This window comes from Haliotis cracherodii, unplaced genomic scaffold (genome assembly GCF_022045235.1).
Source record: "Haliotis cracherodii isolate W230 unplaced genomic scaffold, xgHalCrac1.p SCAF_36, whole genome shotgun sequence".
Classification (NCBI taxonomy): Eukaryota; Metazoa; Mollusca; class Gastropoda; order Lepetellida; family Haliotidae; genus Haliotis; species Haliotis cracherodii.
In genome coordinates, this window is record NW_027266293.1 from 414,527 (window position 1) to 425,170 (window position 10,644).

General features: G+C 38.3%; 1 long non-coding RNA gene across 1 annotated transcript; it reads left to right on the plus strand.

Moving 5' to 3' along the window:
* Window positions 1-2,964: 2,964 nt before the first annotated feature.
* On the plus strand, window positions 2,965-3,785 carry LOC139477864 (uncharacterized). The gene is made up of 3 exons (XR_011654159.1): window positions 2,965-3,022; window positions 3,299-3,513; window positions 3,722-3,785. It is a non-coding gene; the product is annotated as an uncharacterized lncRNA (long non-coding RNA).
* Window positions 3,786-10,644: the final 6,859 nt, after the last annotated feature.

Sequence of the window (10,644 nt, forward strand, 5' to 3'; positions counted from 1 at the left end):
ACGTCTTTTGGCATGACGCGGTCGGGGATCGAACCCCAGACCTTTCGCTCTCCGGGTGGACGCTCTACCACTAGACCACGGAGGCGGTGAAATCAGCATCAGAATTAACAAAAATCTTAGGGAGAGAAATGTATTGTGTTACAAAAGATTCCACAGAGTCTATGTTAGTCTATGACAATTTTAGTCAACGAGCCAAACGTATCTGAATATTCGGAATTCCTAACAATCCATTCGGTTTCCAATCTTTTCATTTCCCAAAATATATTACATGATCGATAAACAGCGATAATTAGGAGAATACAAACAAAATGATTCATGCTTTTTTACTTCAGATAGACTGGAGGCATTCCCTGTATCATAAACTCATGATAATTCCCATCTTACCGTTTGTGTTCCTAATGCATAAAACATCAAAGTAATACCGCTTGTTCTCTTTAATGTGTATTTTCTGACTAATCTACAAATGCATAGTGTAGTTGAGGAAAACTTAATGTCGATCCGGCACCCAATGTTTCCCTCAAGTGAATTACCAATTTTATGTTTATTTATTTCAAATTCATAGTATTTCATAAGTACACCTGCATAGTGGAAACGCCTGCAGAAACGGACTATGGACTCGGACGTCTTGAGTGTTTGACACCACCGCGGCTCTCGGTTGGAAGTCTTTGTTTTCAGACAGGTATCACGCCCGAACTTCGCAGGGAGAGAAGACGCAGGTAATATTATAAAGGCATCGAATCGCCCTCACCTCGATCTTAGAGGTACACAGGTACAGCCAGCCTTCCAGAGACCGAAACTTCACGAACGATGTAGTATGCCGCGAAGTTTGGTTATAAACGACAACTAAGGGATGTTTTCTAATTTACAAGCTGCCCTGGGATTGTCGCTAAATGAGAAACTAAGCCCCCTCCCCCAGAAGTTAGTTGCAGCGTTCAGAGTAACTGTGTGGCAAACAGGTTCCCCGTTAAAGAAACCAACATTACCTCGGTTCTCAGGCTATGACAATATAAAACTGTTAACTATTTCAAGTTACAAGTACGAATCTCAAGGTTAGCATTGCTAAGTATGTGAGTTGATACAAGATATATATGACTCAGTGGCACAATTGCTATCTTGATAGCGTCTCCCGCGGCCATATGATAAGTTCAATGCATATCGACAATGGTGTGCATATTAGATTAATACCATCAAATGACGACGAATCCTTGCTCAGTATGTGGGTTGATAGAAGATACATATGACTCAGTGGCACATTTGGGAGATCCGACGCACGTACCAGTTGAAAGTAGTTGGGACATGCCATAGAGCAGGCGTTGTGCAGAATTGGACTGATTACTACCTCTATCCTAAGTTGCTTTATAGCTGCAGTTAAACACTACGGCATTTTGGATGACATGAGCCATGGTGTTTCGGGGAGTGGATTTTATAGCATGCACGAAACAAGGATGTGTCGTCTTATCATATCTCAGACCATACTCTCTTGTTGTGAGACTTAAACCTATGTCTGTCACTTGGGCAGTTATGTACATGCACTAAGTATTATTTTATTTGTACAATTGCTTTAGTTCTGTAGTCATTCTAGCATCCATATAAAAGAGAATGAATAATACAAACAGTGGCATAATTGTCAGATCGATGTTTTAATTCTTTGAGGCAATGATGATACACGAATCACAATCAATACAATAGGTTATCGACTACACAGTGGATTCCCAGCATCCAGATTCTCATGTGACTGTGTACTTAGGATATCAATCCCCAACGTCTCGGCAGCTTCATCCGTGGTGACCGTGTCCTCCGTGGCCATGACCTCCGTGACCATGACCTCCATGACCATGACCATGTCCTCCATGACCGTGACCACCATGTCCATGTCCATGACCACCATGTCCATGACCACCATGTCCGTGGCCACCATGACCGTGAGCACTAGCCAAACCCAAAACGGCTGCTAGAGCTGGAAAATAAACAAAGACACGCCCATTTATAAAGCATTACACTTTATATAGTAGATGTTGAGGAGGGTGTTGCTTGAAACTTGAAGCAACACACTTTCCTGTGAAATTAACACTTTTACGCAGTTGGAATATAGGATTTGGAGTTACAATACTGTCATATCACACACAAACAACTCCATTTTAAAGATTGCATGGGACATGTTACTCTCCAGAGTTTTATTTCGGACAGCTAATACCATTTAAACTGACATAGCATGACAACAGAATGATAATACTCACCAAGGCCAAGAAGTGCGGCGAAGTTAGAGAACTGCATATTGTATCGTAATGTCCTTCTTTGGTAAGCGAAAGGGAAAAAAAACTGATGGCTGCCAGTTTTTACGAACTTATATACCTCGCGATCGCGGAAATGGTAGAAAAATTATATCATAATGATATTATTGCATAAACTGCTTTGTAACGCTTGTGGTGATGTCACAGTGGTTTTAGCTACACACCAAGCACACCGCAGAGCTCCAAGGAAGCCTATTATTATCCCGCAAGCGATGCATGTGGTGATTTGCTGTCGGCTAAATGTTTTCGTTTTACACATACATGTAGTTCAACCCCTTTATCAATTACCATTAGACTGGCCTTCACCATACCCTCTTACCTTTTGTCGGTACAAGAACTATTTCAATTGTCTCTGTGGCATGTATTCGATAACAATAACAAACTTAATTTGAACAAAGGACACAAAGTAGTTTCTCCTTAACAGACAACACCTTAAAGCTGGGCCATATCTATATTAGGGCATGCGGAGATCGTGGCGGGAGATTAATGCAAAAGTTCAAACGCTTGAGAAAAAGTCAAATTGAAAAAAGTGCCGTTGATGTAGAAATTAAACATCTGGTTAATTAATCTGATTTGGAAAGGTGCGCCGCATCCCCATGCATGCACAGAACATGCTGTTACACCTCTATAAAAGAGAACGTGCAGAAGGTAACTTTACGTTTTCTGAGGTTTGCATTCATCAGAACCATCAAATATGCATTTTCTTAAAGTCGCAGTGCTCCTTGTAGCAGGTGAGCATACCTCGTTGGTACCTAAATGTAAATCTACACTAGTCACGCTGTATAATCGCCTGGCTGAAAGTTCAGATCATTTGTGAGAAAAGTTACTTGACAGTCACTGTCAATCTATGTAGGAAACCTAAATATGATATGCCATCTACTTCAACTGTCAACATTTTATTAACGCGATGTGACTGTGTTTACGTCTTAATAATTGCTTTTAACTAGCCTGAACAGTACACATTATCAGCGTCGCAAATAATGTATTGTGTTTTCTCTTTCTGACAGTTCTTGCTGCAGTGTTCGGAACCAGCATGGCCAAGGGTCATGGTGGTGGTCATGGTCATGGAGGTGGTCATGGAGGTGGAAAGGGTCATGGCGGCAAAGGTCATGGTGGTGGCCATGGGGGCAAGGGACACGGAGGCCATGGTGGCGGACACGGGGGCAAAGGACATGGAGGCGGCCATGGAGGAAAGGGGCACCATGGATAAACATAGCAGCTGGTAAGTAGACGGTTAGATCTCAAAATGGTTGTGTTGCAAACGTTCTTAACTGTGTTTTCCAAAGAACAATTAACGCCTGACAGGATGTACTCTTTCCTCGGGAATACTCGTTTCTGTAAACATAAAGTATATATCTCGGAGGCAATGTCCTCTGCAAATTTCAGTAGAAATTACATGCCTGATAACTTTGGCCTATTCTTCATTTCAGAAAGATGTGTGAGGAGAAAGCCCTTGTTTTTTATTCCACTGCTGCTGGACAACGGGGAAACAACAACTCATGTAAAGGTGCGCTGCGTCCCCATGCATGTTCAGAACGTGCTGTTACACCTCTGGTAACGAAATGTAAATCTCCACTAGTCAGTTTGTATTATCGCACGCACGTACTAAGAGTGAACATGTTTTAGAATGCGTGTAACTTCCATTCTGCCTCATCCCGTATGACAAAGATTCCTAATGCTCTAAATATTTTTCAAAATCAAATAATGAAGTACACACGTCCCAAATAGTACAGTTTGCCAAGTATTTACAAGGTACAAGGATGATGGTTTTATGGCCTGTGGTATTACCTAACACTATAAAACACACAATTATATACCAGACAAAGGGTAAAAATTAGCTTGTACATGGGGTTATGACATTAAACTATATACCCCTCAAATTGGTACAGCATGGAGTAAGCAAAACGTTGGTTAAACACATTATATTATATACCCGACAACAGATACAGCATGAACTATCCAATACGAAGGTTAGACACATTATACTATATACCCGATAAATGGGTACAGCATGAAATATCTAATACGAAGGTTAGACACATCATACTATACATCAGACAAATGGGTACACCATGAACTATCCAATACGAAGTTTAAATACATTATACTATATACCAGACAAATAGGTGAACCATGAACTATCCAATACGAAGTCTAAATACATTATACTATATACCAGACAAATGGGTGCAGCATGAACTATCCAATACGAAGGTTAAATACATTATACTATATACCCGACAAATGGGTGCAGCATGAACTATCCAATACGAAGGTTAAATACATTATATTATATACCAGACAAATGGGTGCAGCATGAACTATCCAATACGAAGGTTAGACACATCATACTATATACCCGACAAGTGGGTACAGCATGAACTATCCAATACGAAGGTTAAACACATTATACTATATACCCGACAAATGTGTGCACCATGAACTATCCAATACGAAGGTTAAACACATTATACTATATACCCGACAAATGGGTGCACCATGAACTATCCAATACGAAGGTTAAACACATTATACTATATACCCGACAAATGGGTGCACCATGAACTATCCAATACGAAGGTTAAACACATTATACTATATACCCGACAAATGGGTGCACCACGAACTATCCAATACGAAGGTTAAACACATTATACTATATATCAGACAAATGGGTACAACATGAACCAGTAGAGATCACAATAAAGTCCGCAATAGTCCGCACTATTTCACCTCACCTTATACATATGATATTATACTATATACCAGATGCATGAATTAGCCAGTACGTAGCTTAATGACATCACACTATAAAGTAGACAACAGGTAAGACATGAATTAGCCAGTACGTAGCTTAATGACATCACACTATAAAGTAGACAACAGGTAAGACATGAATTAGCCAGTACGTAGCTTAATGACATCACACTATAAAGTAGACAACAGGTAAGACATGAATTAGCCAGTACGTAGCTTAATGACATTACACTATAAAGTAGACAACAGGTAAGCCATAAAATAGCCAGTACGTAGCTTAATGACATTACACTATAAAGTAGACAACATGTAAGACATGAATTAGCCAGTACGCAGCTTAATGGCATTACACTATAAAGTAGACAACAGGTAAGACATGAATTAGCCAGTACGTAGCTTAATGACATCACACTATAAAGTAGACAACAGGTAAGACATGAATTAGCCAGTACGTAGCTTAATGACATTACACTATAAAGAAGACAACAGGTAAGACATGAATTAGCCAGTACGTAGCTTAATGACATTACACTATAAAGTAGACAACAGGTAAGACATGAATTAGCCAGTACGTAGCTCAATGACATCACACTATAAAGTAGACAACAGGTAAGACATGAATTAGCCAGTACGTAGCTTAATGGCATTACACTATAAAGTAGACAACAGGTAAGACATGAATTAGCCAGTACGTAGCTTAATGACATCACACTATAAAGTAGACAACAGGCAAGACATGAATTAGCCAGTACGTGCGGTTTATGACATTATACTATAAAGTAGACAACAGGTAAGACATGAATTAGCCAGTACGTAGCTTAATGACATTACACTATAAAGTAGACAACAGGTAAGACATGAATTAGCCAGTACGCAGCTTAATGACATCACACTATAAAGTAGACACAGGTAAGACATGAATTAGCCAGTACGTAGCTTAATGACATTACACTATAAAGTAGACAACAGGTAAGACATGAATTAGCCAGTACGTAGCTTAATGACATCACACTATAATGTAGACAACAGGTAAGACATGAATTAGCCAGTACGTAGCTTAATGACATCACACTATAAAGTAGACAACAGGTAAGACATGAATTAGCCAGTACGTTGCTTAATGACATTACACTATAAAGTAGACAACAGGTAAGACATGAATTAGCCAGTACGTAGCTTAATGACATCACACTATAAAGTAGACAACAGGTAAGACATGAATTAGCCAGTACGAAGCTTAATGACATTACACTATAAAGTAGACAACAGGTAAGACATGAATTAGCCAGTACGTAGCTTAATGACATCACACTATAAAGTAGACAACAGGTAAGACATGAATTAGCCAGTACGAAGCTTAATGACATTACACTATAAAGTAGACAACAGGTAAGACATAAATTAGCCAGTACGTAGCTTAATGACATTACATATAAAGTAGACAACAGGTACAGCATGAATTAGCCAGTACGTAGCTTAATGACATTACACTATAAAGTAGACAACAGGTAAGACATGAATTAGCCAGTACGTAGCTTAATGACATTACACTATAAAGTAGACAACAGGTAAGACATGAATTAGCCAGTACGTAGCTTAATGACATTACACTATAAAGAAGACAACAGGCAAGACATGAATTAGCCAGTACGTGCGGTTTATGACATCACACTATAAAGTAGACAACAGGTAAGACATGAATTAGCCAGTACGTAGCTCAATGACATCACACTATAAAGTAGACAACAGGTAAGACATGAATTAGCCAGTACGTAGCTCAATGACATCACACTATAAAGTAGACAACAGGTAAGACATGAATTAGCCAGTACGTAGCTTAATGACATCACACTATAAAGTAGACAACAGGTAAGACATGAATTAGCCAGTACGTAGCTCAATGACATCACACTATAAAGTAGACAACAGGTAAGACATGAATTAGCCAGTACGTAGCTTAATGACATCACACTATAAAGTAGACAACAGGTAAGACATGAATTAGCCAGTACGTAGCTCAATGACATCACACTATAAAGTAGACAACAGGTAAGACATGAATTAGCCAGTACGTAGCTCAATGACATCACACTATAAAGTAGACAACAGGTAAGACATGAATTAGCCAGTACGTAGCTTAATGACATTACACTATAAAGTAGACAACAGGTAAGACACGAATTAGCCAGTACGTAGCTTAATGACATTACACTATAAAGTAGACAACAGGTAAGACATGAATTAGCCAGTACGTAGCTTAATGACATTATACTATAAAGTAGACAACAGGTAAGACATGAATTAGCCAGTACGTAGCTCAATGACATCACACTATAAAGTAGACAACAGGTAAGACATGAATTAGCCAGTACGTAGCTTAATGACATCACACTATAAAGTAGACAACAGGTAAGACATGAATTAGCCAGTACGTAGCTTAATGACATCACACTATAAAGTAGACAACAGGTAAGACATGAATTAGCCAGTACGTAGCTTAATGACATCACACTATAAAGTAGACAACAGGTAAGACATGAATTAGCCAGTACGTAGCTCAATGACATCACACTATAAAGTAGACAACAGGTAAGACATGAATTAGCCAGTACGTAGCTCAATGACATCACACTATAAAGTAGACAACAGGTAAGACATGAATTAGCCAGTACGTAGCTTAATGACATTACACTATAAAGTAGACAACAGGTAAGACATGAATTAGCCAGTACGTAGCTTAATGACATCACACTATAAAGTAGACAACAGGTAAGACATGAATTAGCCAGTACGTAGCTTAATGACATCACACTATAAAGTAGACAACAGGTAAGACATGAATTAGCCAGTACGTAGCTTAATGACATTACATATAAAGCAGACAACATGTAAGACATGAATTAGCCAGTACGTAGCTTAATGACATCACACTATAAAGCAGACAACATGTAAGACATGAATTAGCCAGTACGTAGCTTAATGACATCACACTATAAAGTAGACAACAGGTAAGACATGAATTAGCCAGTACGTAGCTTAATGACATTACACTATAAAGCAGACAACATGTAAGACATGAATTAGCCAGTACGTAGCTTAATGACATCACACTATAAAGTAGACAACAGGTAAGACATGAATTAGCCAGTACGTAGCTTAATGACATCACACTATAAAGTAGACAACAGGTAAGACATGAATTAGCCAGTACGTAGCTTAATGACATCACACTATAAAGTAGACAACAGGTAAGACATGAATTAGCCAGTACGTAGCTTAATGACATCACACTATAAAGTAGACAACAGGTAAGACATGAATTAGCCAGTACGTAGCTTAATGACATTACACTATAAAGTAGACAACAGGTAAGACATGAATTAGCCAGTACGTAGCTTAATGACATCACACTATAAAGAAGACAACAGGTAAGACATGAATTAGCCAGTACGTAGCTTAATGACATTATACTATAAAGTAGACAACAGGTAAGACATGAATTAGCCAGTACGTAGCTCAATGACATCACACTATAAAGTAGACAACAGGTAAGACATGAATTAGCCAGTACGTAGCTTAATGACATTACACTACAAAGTAGACAACAGGTAAGACATGAATTAGCCAGTACGTAGCTTAATGACATCACACTATAAAGTAGACAACAGGTACAGCATGAATTAGCCAGTACGTGCGGTTTATGACATTATACTATAAAGTAGACAACAGGTAAGACATGAATTAGCCAGTACGTAGCTTAATGACATCACACTATAAAGAAGACAACATGTAAGACATGAATTAGCCAGTACGTAGCTTAATGACATTACACTATAAAGTAGACAACAGGTAAGACATGAATTAGCCAGTACGTAGCTTAATGACATCACACTATAAAGTAGACAACAGGCAAGACATGAATTAGCCAGTACGTAGCTTAATGACATTACACTATAAAGTAGACAACAGGTACAGCATGAATTAGCCAGTACGTAGCTTAATGACATTACACTATAAAGTAGACAACAGGTAAGACATGAATTAGCCAGTACGTAGCTTAATGACATCACACTATAAAGTAGACAACAGGCAAGACATGAATTAGCCAGTACGTAGCTTAATGACATTACACTATAAAGTAGACAACAGGTACAGCATGAATTAGCCAGTACGTAGCTTAATGACATTACACTATAATGTAGACAACAGGTAAGACATGAATTAGCCAGTACGTAGCTTAATGACATTACACTATAAAGTAGACAACAGGCAAGACATGAATTAGCCAGTACGTAGCTTAATGACATTACACTATAAAGTAGACAACAGGCAAGACATGAATTAGCCAGTACGTAGCTTAATGACATCACACTATAAAGTAGACAACATGTAAGACATGAATTAGCCAGTACGTAGCTTAATGACATTACACTATAAAGTAGACAACAGGCAAGACATGAATTAGCCAGTACGTAGCTTAATGACATTACACTATAAAGTAGACAACAGGTACAGCATGAATTAGCCAGTACGTAGCTTAATGACATTACACTATAATGTAGACAACAGGTAAGACATGAATTAGCCAGTACGTAGCTTAATGACATTACACTATAAAGTAGACAACAGGTAAGACATGAATTAGCCAGTACGTAGCTTAATGACATTAATATAAAGTAGACAACATGTAAGACATGAATTAGCCAGTACGTAGCTTAATGACATTATACTATAAAGTAGACAACAGGTAAGACATGAATTAGCCAGTACGTAGCTTAATGACATCACACTATAAAGTAGACAACAGGTAAGACATGAATTACGTAGCTTAATGACATCACACTATAAAGTAGACAACAGGTAAGACATGAATTAGCCAGTACGTAGCTTAATGACATCACACTATAAAGTAGACAACAGGTAAGACATGAATTAGCCAGTACGTAGCTTAATGACATCACACTATAAAGTAGACAACAGGTACAGCATGAATTAGCCAGTACGTAGCTTAATGACATCACACTATAAAGTAGACAACAGGTACAGCATGAATTAGCCAGTACGCAGCTTAATGACATCACACTATAAAGTAGACAACAGGTAAGACATGAATTAGCCAGTACGTAGCTTAATGACATCACACTATAAAGTAGACAACAGGTAAGACATGAATTAGCCAGTACGTAGCTTAATGACATCACACTATAAAGTAGACAACAGGTACAGCATGAATTAGCCAGTACGTAGCTTAATGACATCACACTATAAAGAAGACAACAGGTAAGACATGAATTAGCCAGTACGTAGCTTAATGACATCACACTATAAAGAAGACAACAGGTAAGACATGAATTAGCCAGTACGTAGCTTAATGACATTACACTATAATGTAGACAACAGGTAAGACATGAATTAGCCAGTACGTAGCTTAATGACATTACACTACAAAGTAGACAACAGGCAAGACATGAATTAGCCAGTACGTAGCTTAATGACATCACACTATAAAGTAGACAACAGGTAAGACATGAATTAGCCAGTACGTAGCTTAATGACATCACACTATAAAGTAGACAACAGGTAAGACATGAATTAG